We start from the raw sequence: 10,667 nt of genomic DNA on the forward strand, positions 1-10,667 counted from the left end.
TGTGCATCTGTAGAAGTTTGTGAGTGCTTTTGGTGACAAGCCGAATTTCTTCAGCCTCCTGAGGTTGAAGAGGCGCTGCTGCGCCTTCTTCACAACGCTGTCTGTGTGGGTGGACCAATTCAGTTTGTCCGTGATGTGTACACCGAGGAACTTAAAACCTTCCACCTTCTCCACTACTGTCCCGTCGATGTGGATAGGGCGGTGCTCCCTCTGCTGTTTCCTGAAGTCCACAATCATCTCCTTTGTTTTGTTGACGTTGAGTGTGAGGTTATTTTCCTGACACCACACTCCGAGGGCCCTCACCTCCTCCCTGTAGGCCGTCTCATCGTTGTTGGTAATCAAGCCTACCACTGTAGTGTCGTCCGCAAACTTGATGATTGAGTTGGAGGCGTGCATGGCCACGCAGTCGTGGGTGAACAGGGAGCACAGGAGAGGGCTCAGAACGCACCCTTGTGGGGCCCCAGTGTTGAGGATCAGCGGGGTGGAGATGTTGTTACCTACCCTCACCACCTGGGGGCGGCCCGTCAGGAAGTCCAGGACCCAGTTGCACAGGGCGGGGTCGAGACCCAGGGTCTCGAGCTTGATGACGAGTTTGGAGGGTACTATGGTGTTAAATGCTGAGCTGTAGTCGATGAACAGCATTCTCACATAGGTATTCCTCTTGTCCAGATGGGTTAGGGCAGTGTGCAGTGTGCAGTGTGGTTGCGATTGCGTCGTCTGTGGACCTATTGGGTCGGTAAGCAAATTGGAGTGGGTCTAGGGTGTCAGGTAGGGTGGAGGTGATATGGTCCTTGACTAGTCTCTCAAAGCACTTCATGATGACGGAAGTGAGTGCTACGGGGCGGTAGTCGTTTAGCTCAGTTACCTTAGCTTTCTTGGGAACAGGAACAATGGTGGCCCTCTTGAAGCATGTGGGAACAGCAGACTGGGATAAGGATTGATTGAATATGTCCTTAAACACACCAGCCAGCTGGTCTGTGCATGCTCTGAGGACGCGGCTTGGAATGCCGTCTGGGCCTGCAGCCTTGCGAGGGTTAACACATTTAAATGTTTTACTCACCTCAGCTCCAGTGAAGGAGAGCCCGCAGGTTTTGGTAGCGGGCCGTGTCAGTGGCACTGTATTGTCCTCAAAGCGAGCAAAAAAGTTATTTAGTCTGTCTGGGAGCAAGACATCCTGGTCCGCGACGGGGCTGGTTTTCTTTTTGTAATTCGTGATTGACTGTAGACCCTGCCACATACCTCTTGTGTCTGAGCTGTTGAATTGCGACTCTACTTTGTCTCTATACTGGCACTTAGCTTGTTTGATTGCACTTACTCTCGTGGGCCCCGGTGGCAAAAAAATTGTAAAACCAAAAGCTTACCTTGACTTGGGTTGTGTTGTTCCAGTGTTGTGTTGGATAGTCATAGCGAACTAGCTAACATAGCATTCCACTGTTTGAGCAGGGTTTTTGAGTAGGCTAAACTATCTAGCTGCATTTGCTAGCTAAGTAAGTGAAACTGTTAAAAAATTATGAAATCTCTCTCTCTCTTGCTTCTCCTTCATTTTGGAAGAAATTAATTTGTTCAAAACTGTTCAACTATTGTCTTTCTCTCTCTGAGTCAACTACTCACCACATGTTATGCACTGCAGTGCTAGCTAGCTGTATCTTATTAATTCTCTGATCCTTTGATTGGGTGGATTGCTGCAAGAGCTCTGATAGGTTGGAGGACGTCCTCTGGAAATTGTCATAATTACTGTGTAAGTCTATGGAAGGGGGTGAGAACCATGACCCTACTAGGTTTTGTGTTGAAGTCAATGTACCCAGAGGAGGACGGAAGCTTGCTGTCCTCCGGCTACACCATGGTGCTACCCTACAGAGTGCTGTTGAGGCTACTGTAGACCATTGCAAGTTGCTGAGTCCTTCGCTCAGCAAGCAGAAAAACACTTGAGTTCCAAGGACATCAAATCCGGCTGACCCAAAGCTACTCCAGCGAGGTGACCAAGGATCGGGCTGCATTCCATAACATCAAGACTGAGCTGTATAACAAGGGGGTGAGATTGGCACTGCGTTTTCCAGAAACTCTGAAAGTCTTCCATAACAGAGTGGAGTTCTAGTTCAATGCAGCAAAGATGTGGAAAGTACAAAGAAAAAATACTTCCCTCACTGTAAGCACATGACAGTCGAGGAGTATATAACTGATATTGCAATAGTCATATGAATGTAGCCAAGTATGACTTTTTACTTTACTAGAGACAATATGGGAATAATTCAGAGACACTCATGAAGGTGAATGAAGGCTCCTTTTATTACTATTTTTTACCAATGGTTATAAATCATGTTCATTGGGTCTGTTTTCACTCTGTAATAATGCCTAAGCTAACTTTGTGTCTATTTTTTTATTTAATTTCAAACACCGTTTGAAATTCGACCAAAAGAAGGAAGGGGAATTACACATTATTCCTCATAAATAACACAAAATAACTTTACTTTGAGCAAATTAACTTTCAAGAGGAAAATGTATTAACAATAGCAATGAACTTTGACTCCACTGGACACATGAACATTGTCCACACAATTAAAGGAACTATGACATTGAAAAACAGGATCATTCAAGAGAAGAATCATACATTGTAAGACTTTTCTGTCATTTCAACAGTAAAACACTGTAGAATGCACAGTAAAATACCTGAAATGTGTTTTACAGCATTTATGCTATAGATTGCGCTGCATTATGGGTAAAATGCAAAAAGATACTGTTATTAAGTGTAATTGTAAGCCTCCTGTTAAAATGACTCTAACTTACTGTATTTCTTTACAGTAGTACCCAAACACTGCTGTAGTTGGTGGCGACAAACAGTCTGATGTGTGTGTGTGTGTGTGTGTGTGTGTGCGTGCGTGTGTGCGTGCGTGCGTGTGTGTGTGAGAGAGAGAGAAAGAGAGCTGTATCTCATAGTTGAAACCAAGACTGTTCTCAGAGCAGGTCTACCGGTTTTTACTAGCAGAATTTACTTTCCGTAGCAGGTTAAGAGAATTAACGCAGCAGGTTAGGATAATTAGGTAAAGGTTAGGGAAATCTAAAATGCTAACAATGTCCCCGACGCAACTCGACCCTATCTACAACCAAGCCTGCACTGAGAACACACTTGATTTCCACTAATGCAATGTTCCGCGCCAAAAGGTCTGCGAGGGAAGACTCATGAGTAAATAAGCTTTCTGTTCTACTCGAGCTATGTTATTTTTTATTTTAGTGGAAAAGTCGCCTAAATATTTTTGAGCAGCTGCTAGGTATTGTAATGAAACAGCAGAGAGCAGGTCTCGAACCCTCGACCTCCTAACCCGAGGTCCGGCACGCTATCGACTGTGCCGCAAAAGCATGCTCCTGCGGCAGAGTCGATTTCCGCGCTTATAAACCCAGGGTCGTTACAGTATGTACTAATTCCATATACTATATACTTCTATGCCGACTGCAGGTTTTCTTAACTAAGCTACTAACTAGAATACTAAGCTACTAACTTTTTTGGATTGTGTTAGCTAACAGTAGAAAAGTTGACATATCGGTCTGATCTTTCTTGCTTGTAAAATTATCAGTGATATTGTAGCTATAGAGCAAATCATTTTAGTATTAACAACGTGCAGAAATCTATGTGTGTTTCTTTGGATAGGCTACTTAACTGGTGGGTGCATTACATGGGTGGCATGGTGCTAACTATGGTATTAGTGGCAAAGTTGTTTAGTTGTGCACCGGGGCCTCCCACTCCTCTTTCTATTCTGATTAGAGCCAGTTTTCACTGTTCAGTGAAGGGAGTAGTACACAGCGTTGTACGAGATCTTCAGTTTCTTGGCAATTTCTCGCATGGAATAGCCTTAATTTCTCAGAACAAGAATAGACTGATGAATTTCAGAAGAAAGTTCTTTGTTTCTGTCCATTTTGAGCCTATAATCGAACCCACAAATGCTGATGCTCCAGATACTCAACTAGTCTAAAGAAGGCCAGTTTTATTGCTTCTTTAATCAGAACAACTGTTTTCAGCTGTGCTAACATAATTGCAAAAGGGTTTTCTAATGATCAATTAGCCTTTTAAAATGTATAAACTCGGATAAGCTAACACAACATGTCATTGGAACACAGGAATGGTTGTTGCTGACAATGGGCATCTGTACGCATATGAAGATATTTCGCCAAAAATCTGCCGTTTCCAGCTACAATAGTCATTCTGATAAATTTTATGTTGTTTTAATGGACAAAATATTTGCTTTTCTTTCAAAAACAAGGACATTTCTAAGTGACCCCAAACTTTTGAACGGTAGTGTACACTAAAGGCCTTGTTGTAATGGGAGAAAATGGTGACGGATACACATTTAGAAAGATCTCACTGATTTTGGTCACAGAATCACAGGTTCATTTAATTGTTGCGGTGTATCAGTCTGTGTCACTGGTCGATCTCAGGGTTAATTTTATACCAGATTCTCTGATTAATTATGTGTGTTAATGCAGCTAGTCTGAGTGATTTATTACCCACTACCAGTTTATAAAGTGTCAGGTTTCTCTGTTTCCCTGCATCACTCAGTGTGCTCTCCTTAAACCAGTGTAGGCATGGAGGGTCTTCAAGATGCAATTAATCACCAATTGGCCGAGTTGGATACTGAGATGGTAAGATCTTTGTCAACGCATCTGAGGGCAAACGTTGGAGTGGAGAATATTAAAGACCTTGAATATGTTCAGCCGGAGGACATAAAATACCATTTGATGCCAATATAGCGCCGGGAATTGGTTCAGTCCTTCAACCAAAGAGGTGCGATCTTGATTGATAAATGTAACATATTTATGTAATTGTTATGAAAAAAGGTGCAATCTAGAACCTAAAATGGTTACTTGGCTGTCCCCATAGGAGAACCCTTTGAAGATCCCTTTTTGATTCCAGGTACATGTATAAGCCTTTTGGTTCCAGTTAGAACTCTTCTGGGTTCCATGTAGAACCCTCTGTGGAAAGGGTTCTACCTGGAACCAAAAAGGGTTCTACTATGGGGACAGCCAAAGAACCCTTTCGGAACCCTTTTTTCTAATAGTGTACACACAAGGTTAAAAAGTTTCTGTAAATAGTTAATTTGTTTACCATCAAAATAAGTGGCTTATGCTATGAGGGAGCGAGGCATATTCAATAAAAGGGACAGAAATAACAAAAGTACATAAAATACAAAAATATACAAATGTTTCTGTAAATTGTTTGTTTGTCCTCTTATGCTGGTATGCAGTGCAGCGCATAGCCTAACAGTTAAAAAATAAAACAATTATAGGATCTGTAACAATGGATAGGACACTTGTCCTCCTCCAAGCATCAGTGACCCCCAGGAACAGTGGCCTTTCCTTTTCACCAAGTTATGGGTCTGCGACCACTTCAATACCCTCACTGGCATCGTGATTGACAGTCACCTGACTCAAGCCTTCCTGAACAAGGTAAGAGAATTGTCAACTTTTTTAAAAGCCAAAAGACCAAGTTGAGGAGAGAGATCCAGTGCCTGTTGAATGAAATCAACGGTTACATCAGAGGCAATGACGATCTAACAGGCACTGCGGCCATTCTTTTGTTGATGACCCACTTCAAAGAGAAGGACGAATCTCTGTTCCTCTTGGCAGATGTAAGGAATAGTGCTTTTATGCTTATAAAGTTTATATGATTAATGGTGTTTATACTGTACTATTACACATGATTTGAATATTTTTAATATGTATGTTTGTCACGCCCTGACCTTAGAGAGCCTTTTTATGTATCTATTTGGTTTGGTCAGGGTGTGATTTGGGGTGGGCATTCTATGTTTTCTTTTCTATGATTTTGTGTTTCTATGTTTTGGCCGGGTATGGTTCTCAATCAGGGACAGCTGTCTATCGTTGTCTCTGATTGGGACCATACTTAGGTAGACCTTTTTCCCTCCTTTCGTTGTGGGTAGTTAACTTTGTTTGTGGCACGAATGCCCTGTAAGCTTCACGGTTGTTTTTCGTTCGTTGTTTTGTTGGCGACATTTTGAAACAAAAAGGGAAATGTACGCTCACCATGCTGCACCTTGGTCTTCTTCCAGCAACGGCTGTGACAATGTTTTGTGATTTTAGGTCACTGCAACTCGGGTTGATGTCGAGGCGCAAATTCCTTTGCCAGACACACCAAGGCTGATGTCACTTGATGTGTACTGGAGGCGAAGTCAGGTGCAGGAGAGCAGAGTGAAGTGAACAGGCGCACACTTTATTCCGGTAAAATATCAAAAGCACAAACACCGTGCCCAAAACACGGAACATAGACAAATGTCTGGTGCGTAACAAAAACACCAATAGACAAAATAAACATAACACAAACAATCTTACACAAAGACATGATGGGGAACAGATGAATAAATACATGTAGATTGATTTGGGAATGAAAACCAGGTGTGCAGGGAACAAGACAAAACAAATGGATACATGAAAAATGGTGCGGCGATGGCTAGAGCCGACTTCGGCGGAAGTTGTGACAGCTGATCATCCTTGGTAATACACTAATTTGATTTAAGGGGGAACAGAAATATATAGTATTGTTGTACCTATCTAGAGATGTCTAGTAAGTATACACTAACAACCTTAATTTTGTGTATTTCAGGAAATACTCAATTGGGTTCCTCAAAATGGATGGTGTCGATCGAGGGGAGAGTGGTCTGTGTTTTGGACAGTGAGTACATTTTTGCTGCTGCCCTCTCTGAGCTCTTCAGCACTTTCTATGTTTTTAACATAGAATACATTTTACATTACATTTACATTTAAGTCATTTAGCAGACGCTCTTATCCAGAGCGACTTACAAATTGGTGCATTCACCTTATGATATCCAGTGGAACAACCACTTTACAATAGTGCATCTAACTCTTTTAAGGGGGGGGGTTAGAAGGATTACTTTATCCTATCCTAGGTATTCCTTAAAGAGGTGGGGTTTCAGGTGTCTCCGGAAGGTGGTGATTGACTCCGCTGACCTGGCGTCGTGAGGGAGTTTGTTCCACCATTGGGGTGCCAGAGCAGCGAACAGTTTTGACTGGGCTGAGCGGGAACTGTACTTCCTCAGAGGTAGGGAGGCGAGCAGGCCAGAGGTGGATGAACGCAGTGCCCTTGTTTGGGTGTAGGGCCTGATCAGAGCCTGAAGGTACGGAGGTGCCGTTCCCCTCACAGCTCCGTAGGCAAGCACCATGGTCTTGTAGCGGATGCGAGCTTCAACTGGAAGCCAGTGGAGAGAGCGGAGGAGCGGGGTGACGTGAGAGAACTTGGGAAAGTTGAACACCAGACGGGCTGCGGCGTTCTGGATGAGTTGTAGGGGTTTAATGGCACAGGCAGGGAGCCCAGCCAACAGCGAGTTGCAGTAATCCAGACGGGAGATGACAAGTGCCTGGATTAGGACCTGCGCCGCTTCCTGCGTGAGGCAGGGTCGTACTCTGCGAATGTTGTAGAGCATGAACCTACAGGAACGGGTCACCGCCTTGATGTTAGTTGAGAACGACAGGGTGTTGTCCAGGATCACGCCAAGGTTCTTAGCACTCTGGGAGGAGGACACAATGGAGTTGTCAACCGTGATGGCGAGATCATGGAACGGGCAGTCCTTCCCCGGGAGGAAGAGCAGCTCCGTCTTGCCGAGGTTCAGCTTGAGGTGGTGATCCGTCATCCACACTGATATGTCTGCCAGACATGCAGAGATGCGATTCACCACCTGGTTATCAGAGGGGGGAAAGAGAGTATACCAATACCAAGAGTCGGCCTCTGCAACCTTGGAGCTGATACAGAGGTAAGCATTGAACATTCATTGATCCAACACTTACATTTAGCATTTGTTAGTTACATTGCAATGATATTTCTTATTGTTATTTTCTCAATGCCTCAACTGATTTAATATATTCTATGTTGGGTTCGAATAAACCCTGAAGGAACCAAATGCACAGTGAAAGCAGAAGTGAGCCGGAACACCGGAAAGGTTGTTCAGAGGGAGCCATTGCCAATTAACCCACATGTTACTCGCTTTCTCGCAGACCTGAAGGAGTTTGAGTGGAAAAACTCCAACATGTATGTACACAAACACACACCTGATGAACACAAACTTGATTTGTCAGTTGTCTTCTGCCTTTTTAACCCAGCGAGTAATTGCAATCGCTCTTTCTATTCTTTCTATTTCCATGTCTGTCCTAGTTGACGTATCAGAGCTAAGGAGGATCAGAGTTTCAAAGATTGGGGTGATAATCTGTACGCCACCGAGACTTGTTTGCGTCTCTTTTTCTCTCAGAAATCCTGCCATGCGGGTTGGATCAGCAAATGGTCTGCTTTGCGCCATCCCGGAGGCTGTGTTGGCTTGTGGAAGCGTGCTTCTCTGGCTCCAGTCAAGCCCTGCTCACTCCTCTCTATCCATACTTCTCTCAGCCACTTTCTCTCTCGATCTCTTTCTCATTTCTCTCTCAAAGACAGGCAGGCAAGCAGTTCTTGTTAAAGTTTTTTTGTAAACATTTTTCCCGGTTCAACTGTTGTTTTCCTAATTTTCATTGATCTGTTTAGATTATATATTTTTTTTGACATAATCCTGTATTTTCAAGAATGACCTATTCTGATGTCTTGGTGTATGGTGAAGTACATAATTGGCCAGTGTTTGTCAGTGTTCTTATGACTGTATCTCTGTCTCTGTTTCTCTCTCTCTCTTTCTCACCCCTACTATCTGGAGTTGTAATGTTGCTCTTTTCAAATGTTGTTCTTTGTGGTTAAAGTGCAATTCATGTGAAATTCATGTTATGAATTTGAATAAATATATATATACTGTATATTTGTACACGTATTGTTTTTCTTGCAATATTACATTTCAGGGAGCTGTCTTCTAAAGACAACCTGCAAGGCTGCTTAGTACTGTAAAATAATTGTATATTACTGTAGGTATTTCCCTGTAAATTTACAGCATTATACTGGCACCACAGTTGCCAGTTTAATACTGTAATTTTGCTTTACAGCAGTCATGCTGTAATATAGTTCACAGTATTTTACAGCATGGATGCTGTAATATGTTACAGTATAATGCTGTAAATATTCAGGGAAAAGTTTTACAGTGTAGACATACATGTCAATTTTTCCATTGTCTGGGGTCTTCTTTTTGTTCCTATATCATTGACAGCGATTATAGTTATTTCGTTTTCATTTTATCTATTTATTATTTCCTTTCCCAGATGTCCAATTAAAATCCCTTTTAGGATCAATGATAATTTAAAAATAAAAAGGGTATTAACTAATATGGTTTAAAACTTAAAATAAAACTATAAAAACCTTTTCATATAGAAATAAGTTTGGGAGATGTAGGAGTGGTTTTGTTTACTCAGGAATTGGATCATAGGGCAGGGGGAGGAGAGTAAAGGAGGAACAATGGGTACAGTCCATTTGGAAAGTATTCAGACCCCTTGACTTTTTCCACATTTTGTTTTGTTACAGCCTTATCCTAAAATGTATTGAAAAAAATACCCAATAATGACAACGCAAAAACTGGTTTTTAGAAATTATTGCTAATTTACTAAAAATAAAAAACTTTATCACATTTACATAAGTATTCAGACCCTTTCTTGGAGCACCTTTAGCAGGGATTACAGCCTCGAGTCTTCTTGAGTATGGCGCTGCAAGCTTGGCACGCCTGTATTTGGGAGTTTCTCCCATTCTTCTCTGAAGATCCTCTCAAGCTCTCTCAGGTTGGATGGGAAGCGTTGCTGCACAGCTATTTTCTGGTCTCTCCAGAGATGTTTGATTGGGTTCAAGTCTGGGCTCTGGCTCGGCCACTCAAGGACATTCAGAGACTTGTCCCGAAGCCACTCCTGCGTTGTCTTGGCTGTGTGCTTAGGGCCGTTGTCCTGTTGGAATGTGAACCTTCGCCCCAGTAAAAACATCCCCACATCATGATACTGCCACAAACATGCTTCACCGTAGGGATGGTAGCAGGTTTCCTCCAGACCTGACGCTTGGCATTCAGGCCAAAGAGTTCAAGCTTGGTTTCATCAGACCAGGGAATCTTGTTTCTCATGCTCTGGGAGTCCTTTAGGTGCCTCTTGGCAAAATCCAAGCTGGCTGTCATCTGCCTTTTACTGAGGAGTGGCTTTTGTCTAGCCACTACCATGAAGGCCTGTTTGGTGGAGTGCTGGTTGACCTTCTGGAAGGTTCTCCCATCTCCACAGAGGAACTCTGGAGCTCTGTCAGAGTGACCATCGGGTTCTTGGTCACCTCCTTGACGAAGGCCCTTCTCCCCCGATTGCTCAGTTTGGCTGGACGGCCAGCTCGAGGAAGTCTTGGTTGTTCCACACTTCTTCCATTTAAGAATGATGGAGGCCACTGTGTTCTTTGTGACTTTCAATGCTGCAGACATTTTTTGGTACCCTTCCCCAGATCTGTGCCTCGACACAATCCTGTCTCGGAGTTCTACGGACAATTCCTTCGACCTCATGGCTTGGTTTTTGCTCTGACATGCACTGTCAACTGTGGGACCTTATATAGACAGGCGTGTGCATTTTCAAATCATGTCCAATCAATTGAATTTACCACAGGTGGACTCCAAGTTGTAGAAACATCTCAAGGATGATCAATGGAAAAAGGATGCACCTGAGCTGAATTTCGAATCTCATAGCAATGGGTCTGATTACTTATGTAAATAAGGTATTTCTGTTTATTT

This window comes from Salvelinus alpinus, chromosome 11 (assembly GCF_045679555.1).
Source record: "Salvelinus alpinus chromosome 11, SLU_Salpinus.1, whole genome shotgun sequence".
NCBI lineage: Eukaryota > Metazoa > Chordata > Actinopteri > Salmoniformes > Salmonidae > Salvelinus > Salvelinus alpinus.